An 18,083-nucleotide genomic window follows, 5' to 3' on the forward strand; every position below is an offset into this window, starting at 1 on the left:
ACAGTAAATAAATACAATAACAATTTAATTATTAAATACACTATTATATCTAGGTGCATTAAAAAAGACATAGATACTCACACAAGCCTTTAACTCCTAGCTTGCTCCAGACCACAGGGGTTGTCTATACTCAGTGGGACTCTAAAATGATTATCTCACTTCTGGGGTAAAACCTCTAGCCCCCCTCTAATACACGTGAAAGATGAGAATAAGGATTTACTGTTACTTCTTAACCTAATAAAACAAATTAACGCCCTTTATAGACTGATGTATAGAATTAGCCTTGGTACCCGGAACTTCAATACCCTCCTTTTGTTTTTCTTAGCTAATAGGGACTTAATCATCTATTCAATAGTAGTTTAATTTACTTTAAACTGGTGTGTGTCATCCTAAAGAAGCGAATGAAAACATTAAATGCTGTGTGTTAAGAGCCATTTTCATATTCTAGCTTACAAAGACATAGATAATGCTAAAAGCAGGGCTTTTCCCATAAGGACAGAATATTTCCGATAATATGTTAAAGGCTTTTGAAAAATCACGTCTGACAAGGTTGTATTTAAGTGAGTGAGATCAAAAGACAGAGAGAGGGAATTAATATTCTATTCTGAATGATTAACTGAAACATAAATGTCAAAGGAGAAAGCAGCAGAATGAGGTGCACTTGATTAGGATTAGTAATGCCAACGAACACTCTCATTATCGGTTTTATTATATTTTTGTTTACCTAAACTCGAGAAAGTGTCATGGTAATGTGATGTTTTTGTGCAAAAGTATATTGTAAGTTTGGGGGTGCAGAGAACATTCAAAAATTGCCAATATGCTAAACAAGACCAAATTTCCTAATAACATTTAATTTTAGCACATGAATGTGTTTCCTATGAGAAAATTGATGAAAGTTCTTTAATCTTTTCCTTTATGAAATTGCCCTCAACATCATTGTGCTCGTACTTGTTTTAAGAGGACATTTTGTAGTAAGAATCCTTAATGTCACATTAGAATAGCTCAACATTTTTATTTAATTGTAGTTGTTGTTTTTGTGGCAAAGCCACTTGTAATTTGACTGACTATTTTTGATGTTATTATCTTACATAGTTGACCTAATTAATCATATCCACATAATTATTTTACATCGTGGAAATCAAAAGTGAGGCTCATGTGTGTACAGAAGAATATAGTATGTAGCCCAGGAGATGCGTTGGATTTTGTCGCAATGCGCATGTGTCAAAAGTCTGCGTACACATAAGAGTCTAAGGGGCTGTGTACACCAAAACTTTTAAACGCGGCTGAAAACGCCTTGAGGACGCCGAATGCCAGCTGTTTTTCAGCTGAGTGCCAGCTTTCATCAGCTGAGCGCTTTGATAGCTGTGATACTTCAGCTGTGAGCCGGTTGGTTGCTGTGGTAATGTCCCGCCCCTGCTCCACTGTGATTGGGCGGCCGTGTGAGAACTGACATTGACGAGCGGAGCTTTTCTCCCAAAGTTGAATCTCTTTCAACTCTAGACTCTCAGCGCCGAGCGCGTGAAAACCGCCGAGCGCCAGTTTTCAGCGCGGAAAAAAACCCGCTCGCTGCTGGCTTATTTGAAAAACGCTGAGCTTCCATTGGAAACAATTGAAAACATGCGCCGGCCGCGGGCGTAAAAGTTTTGGTGTACACAACCCCTAAGAAAATATGCTTGTAAGGCTGTGTGTTCGACCATGCGCGTACGTTTGCGTAGACATAAAAATAGACTATACTCTGGGCATGAGAGAGTATAATATGTTTATTTTTTATGTGGATATGATAGTAATCAAAAAATATTACTATACATATTTATTTATTTAAAATAACCACACATGGTCAGATTTACTAAACGGTGCAAATTAGATAACGCAGGCGCTGATTTCCATAATGACCAATGTGATCTACTAAGAACAGCGCATATTAGTCCAGGGTCGCAAATAAGAAGAGCTGCGGCTCCTGGTGATCTAATGTCCGATGCGCTTGAGTTCAGCACCACGGACAGCGCAGCGGAAAATTCAGAGTGAAATCCCAGCTTACAAAGCCATAGGACACTGAAATGAAAAGGAGGACAAACAAATTTAAGGTTCAGAAGAAGATTTAAAACACCTGCTATCGTGTAACTTCTCTTAGTGACTTACTTTAGCAAAGAATATTTTTAAATAATAAGTTTATGATGTACTTCCAGTAAACTCAATAACAATAAAGTCCTTTTAAAGTTTATTTCTGATAACAAGCAACATAACAAGATTACCGTAGTTCAAATTATAGCTAAAGTGTATCAAAAACTACATTGAGCTAACGTTAATGTGTAAATGTGTAGGGGAGAACCGGGGCAAAAGTAACGCGTGACGAAACTAACAAAGCGATTTTCTCCGAGCCCTCATAACTTTTGAATCCAAACTATGACAGCATCTTTACCACTCAAACCCTTGACAGGCCTGACGAATATCGCGTAATTTACTCACCGTTTTTCGCGTGTAGATCCAGAAAGGTGTTTTCAACCATAAGTAAATTCCAAAAGCGGTAATTTTTCTTACAACGCATTGTGTTTCTCGTTTCATGTGTTACAATACTGATCAATCTACAGGTTATTTAGTGCTCTAACACATCCTGAAGTTTGACTTCTCAGAGTTTTTCAAAATAAAAGTAAATCGTGTTTAAATGTGAGGAGATCCTGTCGGGACGAAAGTAACACTTTATATTATTCTAATTTGATTTCATTTCATTTTCATATTGTTCAAACTGATGATTTTTTTTATTCTCAACAATTTAAGTTTGTACAGTTGGTTGCTTTTGAAACATTTGATAAAACTGAAATTTAAATTATAAATGTAATTTAATTATTTTCTACAAAGATAAATTACAAAATACGTTTGCAGTTACATATTAACGAGGTCATAGTCATGTAAATTTAATAAAAAAGTGTGACACAAAAATCTTTCTTGTTTTGTTGTGTTACTTTTGACCCACATATGTGTGACTTTCGTCCCTGCTGACGGGGTCAAAAGTAACAATTCACTTCTCATGTTTAAAGTGAAATTTTACATTTGTTCAAAATTCCACCTGGTATTGATAGACCACACTTGTGAGTTATTGACCAAATCAAAAATATATCTCCGTCTCAAACATTATCTTTTAAAATTAAGTTTTTCTGAAAAATTGTACTTTCGCCCCTGCTCTCCCATACTATGTCATTTATACAATGTTAACTACAGATCGTCTGCAAAACCTCCCTTCACATAGTGGTAATCCATGATCCTCGTTTCCCGTCGTCTTTAGGAAACCAATACGTTTGTTATTTTTGATGAGGTATTTATTCCAGAGTTCAGTTTAGCTACTAGTCAGACCATTGAACAAACAGAGACCGGAAGTTAAGTTTCATTCAGACGCGTAACCATGGCAATGAACGTGTGTCTATAGATTTGCTGCTGTGATAGCTCATTGAGTCCACCATACTGTATGAACACATACAGTGCAAGTAAACAAGAACTGCAGCTCCTGCTAGTGATGGTGCAAATAACAGTAATGTCAACATAAAGTGTTTATCAACTACACATATTAATGGTTTATGCATACAGCCATTTCTATGATCAACTTGGGCATGGCTCAGATCATTTTAAGGACAGAAATGGGCGGTTTCCCAGACATATCCTAGTCTCAGATTAAAATAAATGTTTGAGCCGTAATTTCAAAACACCTTGTATTGACATATCTTAACAAATACCAGTCTCAAGATGCACACCAGTATTGATTTTTTAAGGTTTGTTTGTAAAAATTACTTAAATATCCCAATATAACTAAGGCCTAGTTCTGAATAAATCAAAACCCCGCCTTGAAACCGCCCTTAAAGAGTTATAACAAAGTGGATGTATTGCCGAGAAGCAAGAAATTGTCCTAACAGCAGAGCATTGATGTTTGAAAGCTGTTTTTAGTGCACAAGGGTCATCATATATTGCCAATAAAAAAGCTTAGCAATACATTTACAGTACACAATATTATATTTCATGTCTTCAATGACTTGCTTTGTTCATAATGCCACAACTCAATACATCGGAAGTGAATTATTGAATAGGACGGACCTCATGTTTCAAATATATAAGAAAAATTCTGTTGGAGCCCAGAGGCTTTAGATGGTCAGTGATGTCGATATAGAGGACGGCATATAACAGATGATAGACTGCTGACCTTTCAGACTCATCAAAATATCAATGCAGATGACAAATAAACCTTTAAGTTAGATAGAAGTGCTGTTGGAGAGCAATATACATTTCTATATTTGTCTTTATATCTATTTCTCTCGCTCTCTGTCTTCCCGCCTCTCACGTCAGTTTCACACAACCAGATAAAGTTTTAATCTTACATTAAGCCCTTAACTAAAGTGTCAGCCTAATGGTTAAGGATTCGGTCAAATGGAGTTTAATCTCTCGCAGGGGTAACACAGGAACTGGATTTTATAACATCCCAAACCTGCTGAATCACTGATGTGCCATTAAGTTAAGCTCCTGAAGCAAATGTTAAACCCTAGAAAATGAAACATCTTGTCGTCATTTACTCACCAACAACATTAGCATTTTTCTTTTAACCCTGGATCCAGAGGGACTGACCCAGTAATTACTGTAAGTCACTTTTAATTAAAAAGCATCTACCACAGATTAAATAATCATTTGCCATTTTTATAAGGATACTGCAACTTATAGCTAAAGGGCTTCTATTAGTAGATGAATCTGATTATGTAAAACATCATTGTTTTGAGTCAGTTACGAAAAGAATTAAATAATACAATAAAATAATAATAAAGCTGAGTTTTTATTCTTTAGAGAAATAGCTTACCCAAAGAATTAAATTTATCCAATAATTTACTCACCTTAATGTCATCCTAGGTGTTTATGACTTCTTTCTTTAACCTAACCCAATATTAGTCAGACTGAATACACACAAACCTAAAATGATGATTGGTTCTCATAAGTCTTGTGACTAGTGCATCATGAGAAAACATGCAATCACAAGACATTTAAGAATCAATGATTGTCTTTCGATGTGGAATCAGCATGCTGCAAATTTGCATGTGGGCATATTTAATTCCCTACATTTGAAGAACTCAGATGCAAAATGCATCTGGATATGTTCATCAAATACTTTTGCTTTAAATCTGCTCTGCCTCAGGCCATTTCAAAATACAGCATTTTTGTCAGAACATGTTAAAATGCCACAATGATCTTTTTAGCAAAATCCTCTAACTGCACAGTAAAATAATTGAATGAATGATGGTGCGCATACATCAATGTGCAAAAATATATTAGGATATTTTCAGAATGTTTGAGCCTTTTACCTTTTTTCAGAAAGGAGAGTAAAAAGTGATGGAAGAATTTTTAAAAGTGGTGAGTTTTGCATGTACTTAGAGGGTTTTGCAGCAAAAGAAAGTCACATTTTGTAAATACCAATGAAATGATTAAGATGTAGTAGCAAATACTCAGAGTACCTTAATTCCTCACACAATTTAAAGTACATTTATTGAACATGGCACAAACTAATGGAACTGGGAAAATAACAAAATGTAGTTTTTGACTCAAAATTTAAAGTAATATTATTATTAGGATGTGTGTATACAACCTCTATTGTTTTCTGAGGCATGTTGTAATGCAACTCTGCTGTCTACCATTTGTTTTTTTTCTGTCTCTTTCCTAAAGTATGGTGTCTTAGGAGCCATAGCAAGACCTTGTATCACCTCACATTCCTCTTGTTTATTTTATTGCATATTTGTTATTCCTGTGTGTGTGTGTGTGTGTGTGTGTGTGTGTGTGTGTGTGTGTGTGTGTGTGTGTGTGTGCGTGCGTGCGTGCGTGCGTGCGTGCGTGCGTGCGTGCGTGCGCGCGTGCACCCCTATTTAGGTTCTGCCATAATGCCAGCACACTGCAAATCAGGAAGGAAGCTGTCAACATTTATTTTTATTTAGACACTTGTATATGAGTGTGTGTTTGTCAGAGTTAATACTGTGAGGTAATTGTTTGTCTGCAGATCATAAATTTCAAAGCCAAACCGAATCTCAGAATATTTATTGTTTGGCTTAACATTAGAAATACATTTAAAGTTTGATGCTTCTCTACCACTACCGTATTGCCATGCAGCCCTGACAGGAATCTTATAGTAATCTCTCAGTAAATTCAGGGCCACAAATGTAACTATTGAGACCAACCTCAGACAGAGTAAGGAATGAATCTTGTTGCTTGAGGCAGCCTGTGTTAAATAAGTTTTGTTATTATTAAAGTGGGTTTCTGTAGTGTGGTATGCCAGAGAAAAATGTTGCTCTTTCATAATTTAAGAGACAGATAATTTGGTTTTCTGAGAATTTGATGAGAAATGTTAGAGTTAATATTGAAATCTCTACATTTTTATTGCAGACTAAGTATGTTGGCAAATCTGAGCACAAACTGGGATCTTGAAGGGATTTCTTCTAAAGCTTCTTCTGAGACACACGTCTCCAGACATTACATTAGGGCAAAGACTGTAAATTCAGATTGATGCTAAAGAAATAGTAATCCTTGTTCACCACATGATCTTCACAAGTGCAGACAGGGGTTTGGACTAAGCTTTAAAATAACTAATAGTACTCAGAATCAAGCAGTGTTGATAGTTTAGTGCTACACCGAGAACCGTGCATAATATATGTTCAATGCAGACTACATATGGAGCAGAAAATATTTTAATTATGAGTTACATAAACAGACATATAAGCTTCCCAGGTGCACTCACTACCTATGGTCCTCTTAGTACATTGCTGCATGTATCAGTCTTTTTTTTTTTTTAGAAAATATTCATGCCATTTTCTGTTGTAGTCCTTGTGGCTGCATCAGAAATAGCTCAATATACCCTTAAATAGTGCACTATTTATGGGGACAGCCATTTGTAGTGGTCCAAATTTATAGTGGAAATTATCGAGTGCACTTATTTAATCCCATAATGCACCGCAATAATGAGTGTACAACCAAAGTACAGTCAATGGCTAGCCGCAACCCGTTCACTGTGAGGCGCGTGCCAAATGAATTCCTGTTTGCAATGGTGTCCACAGCGCTTCCTGTTTTTATTAATTTATTCATATTAGCTAACTAATATAGGGAATGGGGGTGTAGTGGGCTATTTCGGACACAGGCTTTGTCATTGTAGTCCTGTCATGTTTCACCATTTTAATAATCTAATGGTGTCGGTTTTTACCCTTAGATAGTCTGTATATTTAAAGCCATGTTGCCATTGCCTTTTGTCGGTTGAATGTGTTGTTTCATGCTCATGTTTACAGTTTTGTTATTCATTGTTTTGTGCCATAAATTAAGTCTTATGTATATGGACTAAATAAAGACTTTTATCTACATAGATCCTGCCTTATATTTATGTTTTATTATTGCGTAGAAGTATACAGTATGTGTGTAAATCGCATGGCTGATTGATCAATGACAACCCACTGAACATTTTCCCTGGTGTGTGTGCGTGTTAGTTGTGAGCACATGAATTGTGTCTGTGTGTCTGGAGAGCAGAAGCCAAACTTCCCATGGGACCCCAACTATACAAAAAGGACAAAGTAATGACACATCCACACAACTGAGTAGATCAGAAACAACAAGAGACTTCCAATCAAATAAATATATGGTATATTGAACTGCCCAATATGCTTACGATCAACATGATGATAACATATTTTTTCTGTGTGTAAGTATAGATGATTATAAATAGCATCGTTTACTGTAGCTCTCGCTTTTACATATTTTGTCTTTGCTATTTTTAATAGCTGTCTAGAAACACAGTGTGTGTTTTTTTAATATCTGACAGTATCGCTGATGGCAATTTTGAGAGTCTACTTAAGATCAAGAGTTATCATGTCAGTCTACAGCCCACACAGTTCACCGCTCAGTATGTTGTTTATTTCTCGGTGTGTGTCTGTATCTGTATGTGTGTTCGTGTGCTGCTTGCATCTGTTCACTTCCACATCGCTTCTGGGAATCGAGAGCGCTCATATTATCAGCTTTATGGCGCTCTGAAATCCCCAATCAGCCAAATCCAGAGCCACTTGAATTAATTGATCCCTATATCGGATCCCATGGTGTAATTAAGGGGATAAAGTGGTAAGAGGCAGTCAGTCTAAGCCCTGTTCCCATAAGACCATTCATCTCTGTAGCCCATCACCAAATGCACACACACACACACACACCTTGCATTATTCATAACTGCTTTTTACATGGCCACACATTTGCACGCTTTATAGAGATTCCTTTAGATGCAGGATGGGATGTTTTGAAACATCCAGACATTGTTATTTTAAATGCTTATTTAACCGGAGTCAGTACACTATTTATTGTTGATCCTTGTGCTGGGTGGTGACAACAGGATTCATAACCTTCACTGAATGAATAAAAACAGCTCCATTTTCACAACGTGATGTGTGTATAGGAGATCCTGTTATTTAGAAAATAAATGTGTTTATTTCTGAGCTGATGTGTTCTCAAGTAAAAGAACTGGGGATGAAAGGGGTCTTGTGTTTGTCTGTATCTTAATTAATGGCTCCCATAGGCTTATTATAGGCTCTAGTTGCATACCTCCAATTTTGCAGGTGCACTATCAAAAAAAAGTACAAAATGGTTACTGTCACTGGGCCGGTACCCTTTCAAAAAATACAGCTTTGCACCTAAGGATTTCATTTTAGTACCTCAGAGGTACATACTGGGACCAAGGAGAGCTTATTAGTACCTCAAAAATACATTTTGGTATCTCAAAGGTACATATTGGTACTTGATGTTTACATATCTGTACCCTACGGTCCATACAATTACCTTTTTAAAGAGTGCTGGCCCACTGACAACTAGGGTACAAATTTTGCATTTTTTTCGAACAATGTAGGTCCTTAAGGTACGGTAATCTACCCAAAATTGTATTCTGTTTTGTATTGTTGTAATGGTACCAAACTGAAACCTAGGGTGACAGAAAAGGTACAGTAAAGTACCTTTATTTCTGACGGTGGGGACCATTTATTTATTTACTTTATTTTTATTTTTTGTGACTGTTTGCAGTACGAGTATTATTCGCTAGTGTCAAAAATACACCCTAGACATTCAAATATCTTGCTCATTTGATACATGGTACTTCTTTTTGCATACGTTTTGCATTGTTTAAAAAGTAAGTACACATTTTTGAGTGAATTTATGTTATGTCCTGCTTTATGGTGGAGTCCAAGCACGTTTCCATCTTGAGATTCAGCAATGCTCTCAAGTCTCTTAAGCTCAGCTGTAGCTGTGGGATCAAACTGTGGACTGAATTCCTCATATTTTCCCCCACACAGACACGCATGGAGCGAAAGAGGGCGAGAGTGAGAAAATGCAAGAGATTTTGTATTCTATCTCACATCAAATTGCCAGCAAGGTCAGGCCGTGTATATCACTTATTTAGACGGTGGCAATGAAATCGTTCTCCAAACCTTGACTAAAAGCTTAATGTAGCCAATCTCATTTGATTCGCTGTTGGCCAAACTGTGAGTAAATGCCCACAACCCCCAATGAGTACATAAGGCCTTATTATAAAGTAGCACATTTCGGATGCTTCACTGCAAATGGTGATCTGGAGGCATAGATAGCATCACATCTGAGTTACTGTCTCACAGGGACTGATATGGTTGGAGAGGTTTGCACACATATTGTTGTGTTTTATTATTATTGAATGACAACACCCTCAGCTGTGCTGGCTATAGGGATTATGCTAGTTTACTGCAAACTACACCACTTGTTGTTTTATCATGTTGTTAGTGTTTAGCATATTCCTTTTGTACTCTGCATGACAGATGCAGTCTGCTGTATATGATAAGACTGGATGGTGTTTGTGATCTTTGCTTGATCATAGTCGATATGGTGGGAAAACGCACTGGGGTCCGGAAGTCTGTTTTTCTAATCAAATGTTAAATTACAGTACAAATTATATTATGAGCATAAACACTGAATGATATTGTATTACCATAGTTAATATGAAAGTATTAAAAACAATAGGCGAAAAGAACCCGGATGACCTACTACTTACTGCAAGATTTTGGAGTGAGAAAAAATGTCAGAAAGTGGTGATGAGGCTCTATTCAAATGCAAATGCGTACTGTAGGGAACAGCTGTTCCTTGTGGTTAAAATGCACTTATTTAACTGCATCCAAGTAAATGTTGTTATGAGGATGTGTGTTACATGTTGGATCAGCATGGCGAATGTAGTACATCCAAATTGCATATTCACACTTCTCATAATCATACTATACGTACAACACAGTCTCACACCCATGGCGTCAATATTTGACGACACTTGACCATGCGTCAATATGTTGACGCGGAGGGTATACCTTTCGCGTCACTTTTTGACGAACTGGGGACTTCAATACTATTAGGTACGCGAAATTAAACAGTTGTCAACTGACATTGGGGTTAGGGATAGGTTTGGGTAGGGATGTCATTATGTAAATCTAACCCTAAACCGACGCGAAAATGGTAGAAAATGGTAAGAAAATAGGAAAGAGAATTTCGCGTACCTGATAGTATTGAAGTCCCCAGTTCGTCAAAAAGTGACGCGAAAGGTATACCCTCCGCGTCAACATATTGACGCATGGTCAAGTGTCGTCAAATATTGACGCCATGGGGTGAGACTGGGTTAATACGTACTGTTTTAAGGGTTCAAGGTCCTCAATCTAATTCAGTAGGGGAGAGCGGGGCAATCTAACGCTTTTTGGTTTTGGCTCAATCATTCAAAAAATATTTGAGTTTGATTAATTATATTTTTTACACAAGCAAAACACACATCTCTGCTACAAATGACCATTTGAAGTTTGTTTCTAGTACTTACCATTCTTGGACAATTACACCAAACGTGACAGAAGTGCAAACGTTACAACTTTCCCCATAGGTGGGGTTAATTGTAACAGGCAGGGGGTTAGTTGTAACACTTCCTAAAAATTATGTTTGCAGGCAAATATTTCAATACTATTTTGTCTATATACTTGAAGTGGATATTGTTAATATATTTGTCTATAATAGACGGGTATCCACATTGTATTCATTCATCCAGCCCTTTACTAACAACAGTTTTATTATAAAAAAAATACAAATGTCTAAATATGTGAGAAAAAGCAGCACAATTATGACAAAATATTTTTATGTGTGTCCCAGTCTGTACAAAACATACTAAAGTCTCAAAATTAAATTCTGAGATAATGAGCATCAAATCTGATTTTAGCCATTCATTTAATTATGACTTCAATCTTTGACGTGACCTTATTCAATCAATATTGAAGATATGAGCAAAAATACATTTGAGTCACAATTTTTGATAAGACAGGCACATTTATTTTGTTGGTAGCCAGCAGTCATTCATGTGTAGCCTATTTAAAACAACGGCAAGAATTACGCTAACGTTAGCGGTTTTCATATCGTAAGTGCTGAGGGGTTAGTTGTAACACAGCGTTACAATTAACCCCCGCCAGGTCAAACTATTTTCAAGCCCACCAAAAAAGTTGCTAAGAGCTGCAGACATATTTCAAAACAATGCTATGTTTTAGTCAACAAGACACTGATTAATATGACATAGCATTGGGTTTGAAAAAAAAAACATATGAGGAAAAAATTTACTTACATTCCACCAAAACACTCGTTCATCAATAACTCTCTGAAAAAACATTATACATTTCCAATAATTTGCGGGAGATCGTCTTTTGGCAGCGTGAAAAAATAACGGAAAAACAAAACACTCAACCTTGTGCAACAATGTAAACAGTCCGTGTTGCAACTAACCCCGCGTTAGTTTTTGCCCCATGCACCCCTACATACTGTCACAGTATGCGGATTTGGACGCAAGGAGAATCGTTAGATCATCTTGATCTGGAGCAGACAGTGAAACTAGCTGTTACCTGTCACTATGTCATCACATTTACAAATCCCCACATTCTGACAGGGTAAAATCACAGGGTTTCTGTGTTGTCTGTCATATTATGACATGATTAATGGGTAGGTTATAGACAAGGGAGAGGTTATAGACATGAGTTCTGAGGTCCAGAGCTCTCGCTCAATAGATCACACATACACAGTACATAAAAAATATGACACACAGTGATGGTTCCTGCATTATTGCCAGTGCTAAAAGTTAAGCGGATTCGGCCATAACAACACCGTAGATTTAAGGGCATAAATACATAAATCATTATGAATTTCTTTAAACAAATACTTTGATGGCACCACACCAACTCCCACATTCCATGCCCCTTACCCTGTAACTATTTTAAAATGCAATGTGTAAGGAAGCAAAGAGGAAAAAGGCAATTTTTTCGAGCTCTCAATCTCAAATCATGCATTATAATGGAATGAATTTAAGGTGTTATTGACACCTTTGTTGAATTAAAATACAAACCACTGCATAGCTGACTATTAACTTGATTACTGATGTATTAAGTAATTTCCCTTGATGTTTTGACAAATAAGAGGTGAAGTAAAAAAACATTAAAAACTCCAAAAACAAATTTTATTGAAACCTGGATGCCAAAACGCCTCATGTCAGATAATGTCTCATTATGACCTCATAGTGGAATGAAAGGCAGCCTCTTCAGGAAATCAATGACTAATGCTGCGTCCGAAACTGCCTACTTTCATGCTATATAGTAGGCGAAAAGCAGTAGGCGAGGCGAGTAGTATATCCAAATTCATAGTATTCTAACAGACACTTAACTATCCCATGATGCCCCTGGAGAGGAGTTATCCAACAAAGAAGTGTCTTTGCTGATGTAGTCCCCTGCCATTGAAAGTAACCAAGGGGACTATTTTCAGGCATTGCTTAATATCACTACACCTGCTGCAGCCATGTTACAGAAGCAACGTCCTTGATTATTACACCAGAATGAGAGTATAGTTCCTAGCCATATCTGCCTAGAAAATCACAACTTTAAATTTTCTGTCTGTCTTAAGAAGAGTCAAGTTTTAAATAGGAAAAAAAATATCGAAACTCTTTGGTTATTTTTTAGCACGATGCTAATGGTAATCAGATTCAATGGATTATGCTAAGCTATGCTAAAAGTGCTAGCGCCAGACCTGGAGATCAGCTGAATGGCTTTCAAAACAGTAAATGATTCAATGTAGCATATAGCTTCTGGCCAAATCTATCTAGTCGTCCATTTGTTGTAGGCTCTATTACAGTAATATTTAGTTATATAATGTAGTGTTGTGTGTGTACATACTGTATTAAGTTTACACAAAGGGCCCTATTTTAACGATCTGAAACGCAAGTGCGAAGCGCAACGCGCAAGTGAGTTTGTGGGCGGATCTTGGGCGCTGTTGCTATTTTCCCGGCGTGAGAAATAATTCTTGTGCCGGGCGCAAATCAATAAGGGGTTGGTCTGAAGTAGGTTCATTATTCATAGGTGTGGTTTGGGCGTAACGTCAAATAAACCAATCAGAACACTATCCAACATTCCCTTTAAATGCAAGGGCGCAAGTTCCATGGCGGGTTGCTATTATTATGACGGATTTACCAGGCGCACACCAGGAGCGGTTCACAGCCGAGGAGATCGACGTTCTTGTAAATACCAAGCTTGCCAGCATAAATCGGGCACGCCGTGTAACAGGAGGTGGATCTGCCTACACATGACCTGACGCCAGCAGAGGACATCGCTGCGTCCACCCTCACCGCTGAAAGGGTTTGGGGGCTTTGAAATCGGACCCAAGAAACGCAAGCAAGGTCCAACCCCAAAGTACTCTTACAAATCAAGTTCATTTACATTAAGGTTTCTTATGAAAACATTTTAATTATTATTTACATAAAATAAACGTAATACAGCCACACAACAAACTTATTAAAATATTTTAATCGTTATTTGCAAGAGAATTTTTTAACGCAGCCACACAATAAATAAAAACTATCACCACAATGCTCACCACTATGATTCCCCTTATCTCATGTGTTAATATTTTTTAGTGTAACAATTTATGATTTGCAAAAATAACTGTTGCATCTGTGTAGATTAGATGCAAAGTGTGTGCGCGTTGTGCACGCTATACATTATGGTCAAGCATGCGCCCTTAAAACAGCATAATGAACCATGCGCAACGCGCCACTGACTTTAAACTTTTTTTTCTGGTCAGTGGCGCAATTGTTTTTTGAAACGGCAAAATAGCATCAGGGATGGTTTGCGCCGGAACACGCCTCTTTTTTTGCGCTGAACCGCCCAGGGAGCGCAAGTTCATTCCCTAGTTTGCCGACGTGCGTCTGTGGAGGGAAAAACCCGCTGTGCGCCGGAGCAAAATACGAATGATACATGCGTCACTGACAAAGTCAATTGCGCTGGGTGCAAGATAGGGCCCATATTGTCTTCTACTTTAAATGCATGGCATCCTGCAATAGCATCAAAAGTTATTTTCCCTCATCATGGCTTTGAGTTCTTCCACAGCACTTAAATTGGTGATTTCGTGATTTTGCCTTATATTGAAAGGACATACAAATCAATCAATTTTACAGACTGCTAACAGTTTTTGATTGAATTTCCCTGTTATATAGAGAAGAATATTAGAAAATCATAAATCAGGTAAACATAACTGCATTGATTGGGTATAGGCTGTACCCATATGTTTTGGTGGTTTATATAATTCTCAATCAGTGTCTGACAAAGGCAGGGTTAAATATGACAGGGAAATTCATTTTAAAACACCATTTTGAGCAGAACAGCGGTGAGTGCTGATCAATGACGTTATTAATTTCCCTTGCTGAGTATTGACTCGCTCTTGCTCCATCTGGATCTCCATTTCTTTTCATTTGTCCCCTTTACCACACCCTAAAATCTGATCTTGATGAAGATATATCGGATGCTCTTGACACGTAATGGAGGACAATCGTTTTTACACACAAAACTCTTTACTCTGCCGTACCATTTGCTCTTTAGGTAATGTTCCCATTTAGAATGTCCTGTCCATCCCCGCTCAGAGAAATATGGCCATCTATCCATCCATCATCCATCCATTTTGATGTAAAGAACAGAGCTTATGTTTCATGAAAGCTGTTACTACATAATGGTTTGTAAAAATATACACTCAAGGATGTATAAAGACCTGATGGAGTACATTTACATTTTTTTTTCTTTTATTATTCAATGTTTCCACACCCAGGCCATCTGTATTTGCAGCACTGTATAAATCATGGTCAAACAGGCCAAAAGGTTAGGGACAATCTTATATTATTGAGCCCAAAAGAAGTTAGAGAGTTTGTTTGGGTGTAATAGCCCTGCTCTCATACCTTAAGGGTCATGTTGGACTTTTGCAGCAGCTGAGAGCCACTGATCCAGGGTCAGTTCTCTGTGAGTGCTCCATCCATCACGCCGGCTAAGAGACTTTGTGAGGCTGAACAGAGAACAGCGACAAACTCTAGGGAGTTTAGGCACCCTTCTGCAAAAGTAGAAGTCAGCAAACTCTCTAGGGCAGAGGGGAAATACTGCACTTTTTAAACACACCTCAAGAGTTGTGTTACACGTGTGACCTTATGTGACTAGGAGGCACAGATACATTTCTGTTTTTTACATAATATCTAGACTGTGGTTATAATAATAGGCCAAGTAATTTTTTTCTGTATTTTAATTATTGAGATACATAATTATTACATTGATATGCGTTGATATGCAAACATTGTTTGATTTACACAATGAACAGTTCATTTGTAATGTTTCACAAAGAATCATTTTACAAACAAACATTTAGCAAACAAACTTAAAATCAAACTTTTACTGACAGTAAAATGTATCAGGTGTTGAATAATCATTACTGCTTAGCTAAAAATGCTGAAAAAGTTACTGTTAAAGTCAACTGTTAAAGCATGAAATAAATGTAGCCTACTATGAATCTGTGAATATGTGTATAATATGGGTTTATTATCAGTAACAAACTAATCAAGGTAATCATTCACACGCATGTACTGTACACGCAAGACGTTTTCAAATTCTGCCATCAATTATTATCCGTCATTTCATGTTTTAATGATAATAATTGTTTATGTTCACATGTTTATTTCTAATAATTAACTTACAAGACGAGCATACAAGTTAAAATATGTTATTTTATGTATTTGATTGGTTTAAACAGAGTTTGAAGAAGACACTGCACGGTCTCTTTCTCGTGGACCAGCTGTGCCGCCATTGTCAACTTGTCAAGAAAGACTGGCTCCACACGACGAATCTCTCTGCCATGTGACCACACCAAGAAGAGCAAAACTCCATGTTATTCTTGGATGTGCGCAGAATGTTTTTCTTTTAAAACAAAATTTATTCTTGACTAAACAAAGAAAGAATTCAACATTTTAGATGACATGAGGGTGTGTAAATTATTGGGAATCTTTTATTAGGAAAGTGGAGTATTCCTTTAAAGTCCTTTATCCCTTACAGCTTCGGTTTGAAATCAACATGGGGGCCGACAGAAAAAGGCGTGTAGTTCAAAGTAAAAAAACATTGAAGAAACAAAATGCTACTGTACACCAAGACGCATGATCATATATAAAAATTCTTTGTATTTTAGTATTTATTTGTACATCTTTCCTAAATGTATGCTACAATTCATCATACAAACAGATCTATTCCATTTGTGAAGCTGTAAGTATGAGTAGAAATGTGGCATCGAGTGATGTTCTGTATCAGAGTCAAGGCGGTATTTTAATGTACCGAGTTTAATTCTATTTAACAATGTTTCATTAAAACTAAACTGTGATGTGATTATGCCTGATTGATGATTGACACTTAGTGTGTCTGTTTTAAGAGAATGTTAAAAGTTTTAACAGCATTGGGAGAATAAAAGACGCTATTTGCTCTCTAATCACTTCTATTTGATACTGCCAACAGATGGTGAAGCCTGTGTAATATCACAACCCAACATTTATATATAGGCTCATTATTAGAGGAGATTATTCATTTATTTTGCTGTTTACTGTAAATGTAAGCTGTGTATTTACACTCAGTCCAGTCATTCGTGGAAAATGGATTACGGGTTAACGTTTGTTGGACAGCAGTATTCAAACTAACATACGTTTATTATTTCTTGTTTGCTTTTTGTTTTCATGCACCCTTAGAAATAAAGGGAATTCACAATGCCATAGAACAACAATTTTTGACTGAATTGACATTCTTAGGGGCCGTTCACACAGAACGTGTTTATGGCAGTGGCAGGCATCTTTTTTGAATGATTTTCAATGGACAGTGAGCTGTTTATCCACGCCGAAAACCTCGCGTTTTGGCCACCTCCTGTGCCATGCATTTTTACAGGAGCACTCTGAGCAGAAAAAGCCTGATGTCATACTCGTTTTGTCCAATCGAATAAGAGGAGAGGCGGGCTTTTGTTGTGGTGACAGAAGTTAACAGTTGCTTGGAACAACCGTAGACTGCAGTCCTCCGTGTTTGTGCACCTCTCACCCGCTTCAATATTTTATTGACAGGACAGCTGCCATAGCAATATAAAAATCTGCACTGCACTGCTCTTTTTTTAAAGTGACCAAAAAACGCAGTGCAGCGTGCCTTGCGCTTCCAGCCATTTAAATGTGTTTGGTGTGATTGGCCCATAAGATTATAAAAATGCATAAAAAAGATATGGTTCTTTAAAGAACTTTGATTAAATGGTTCTTTGTAGAACCAAAAATGGTTCTTCTATGGCATTACTGTAAAGGTATGTATTCAGTATTTAATCAAATACAACATATATAGTGATTACACAATACCGTTTGCCAGTGGCTATTCGTGACTGCTCATCTGAGGGGCGCAAATTCAAAATATGTGTTTGTTGTGTCATGTGAACCATGTGCATCACGTGTTTTGTCAAAATAAGTGCCTGCTGCACATGCATCAAAACTGTTTATGATAAAAGAGACGCTCACGTTCACAAAATACACGCAAGACACTCCCTTAACAATAAACTCTGATTAGGCATGAGATTATGCGAGTATCTGGCAAATGTGAGCGTCTCTTTTGTCATAAACCCTTTGGACACATCTGCAGCAGGCACTTATTTTGACAAGACACGTTATGCACACAGGATCCCACACACATGACGGGCTACATGCATGTTTT

This window comes from Paramisgurnus dabryanus, chromosome 2, assembly GCF_030506205.2.
Source record: "Paramisgurnus dabryanus chromosome 2, PD_genome_1.1, whole genome shotgun sequence".
Taxonomy (NCBI): Eukaryota; Metazoa; Chordata; class Actinopteri; order Cypriniformes; family Cobitidae; genus Paramisgurnus; species Paramisgurnus dabryanus.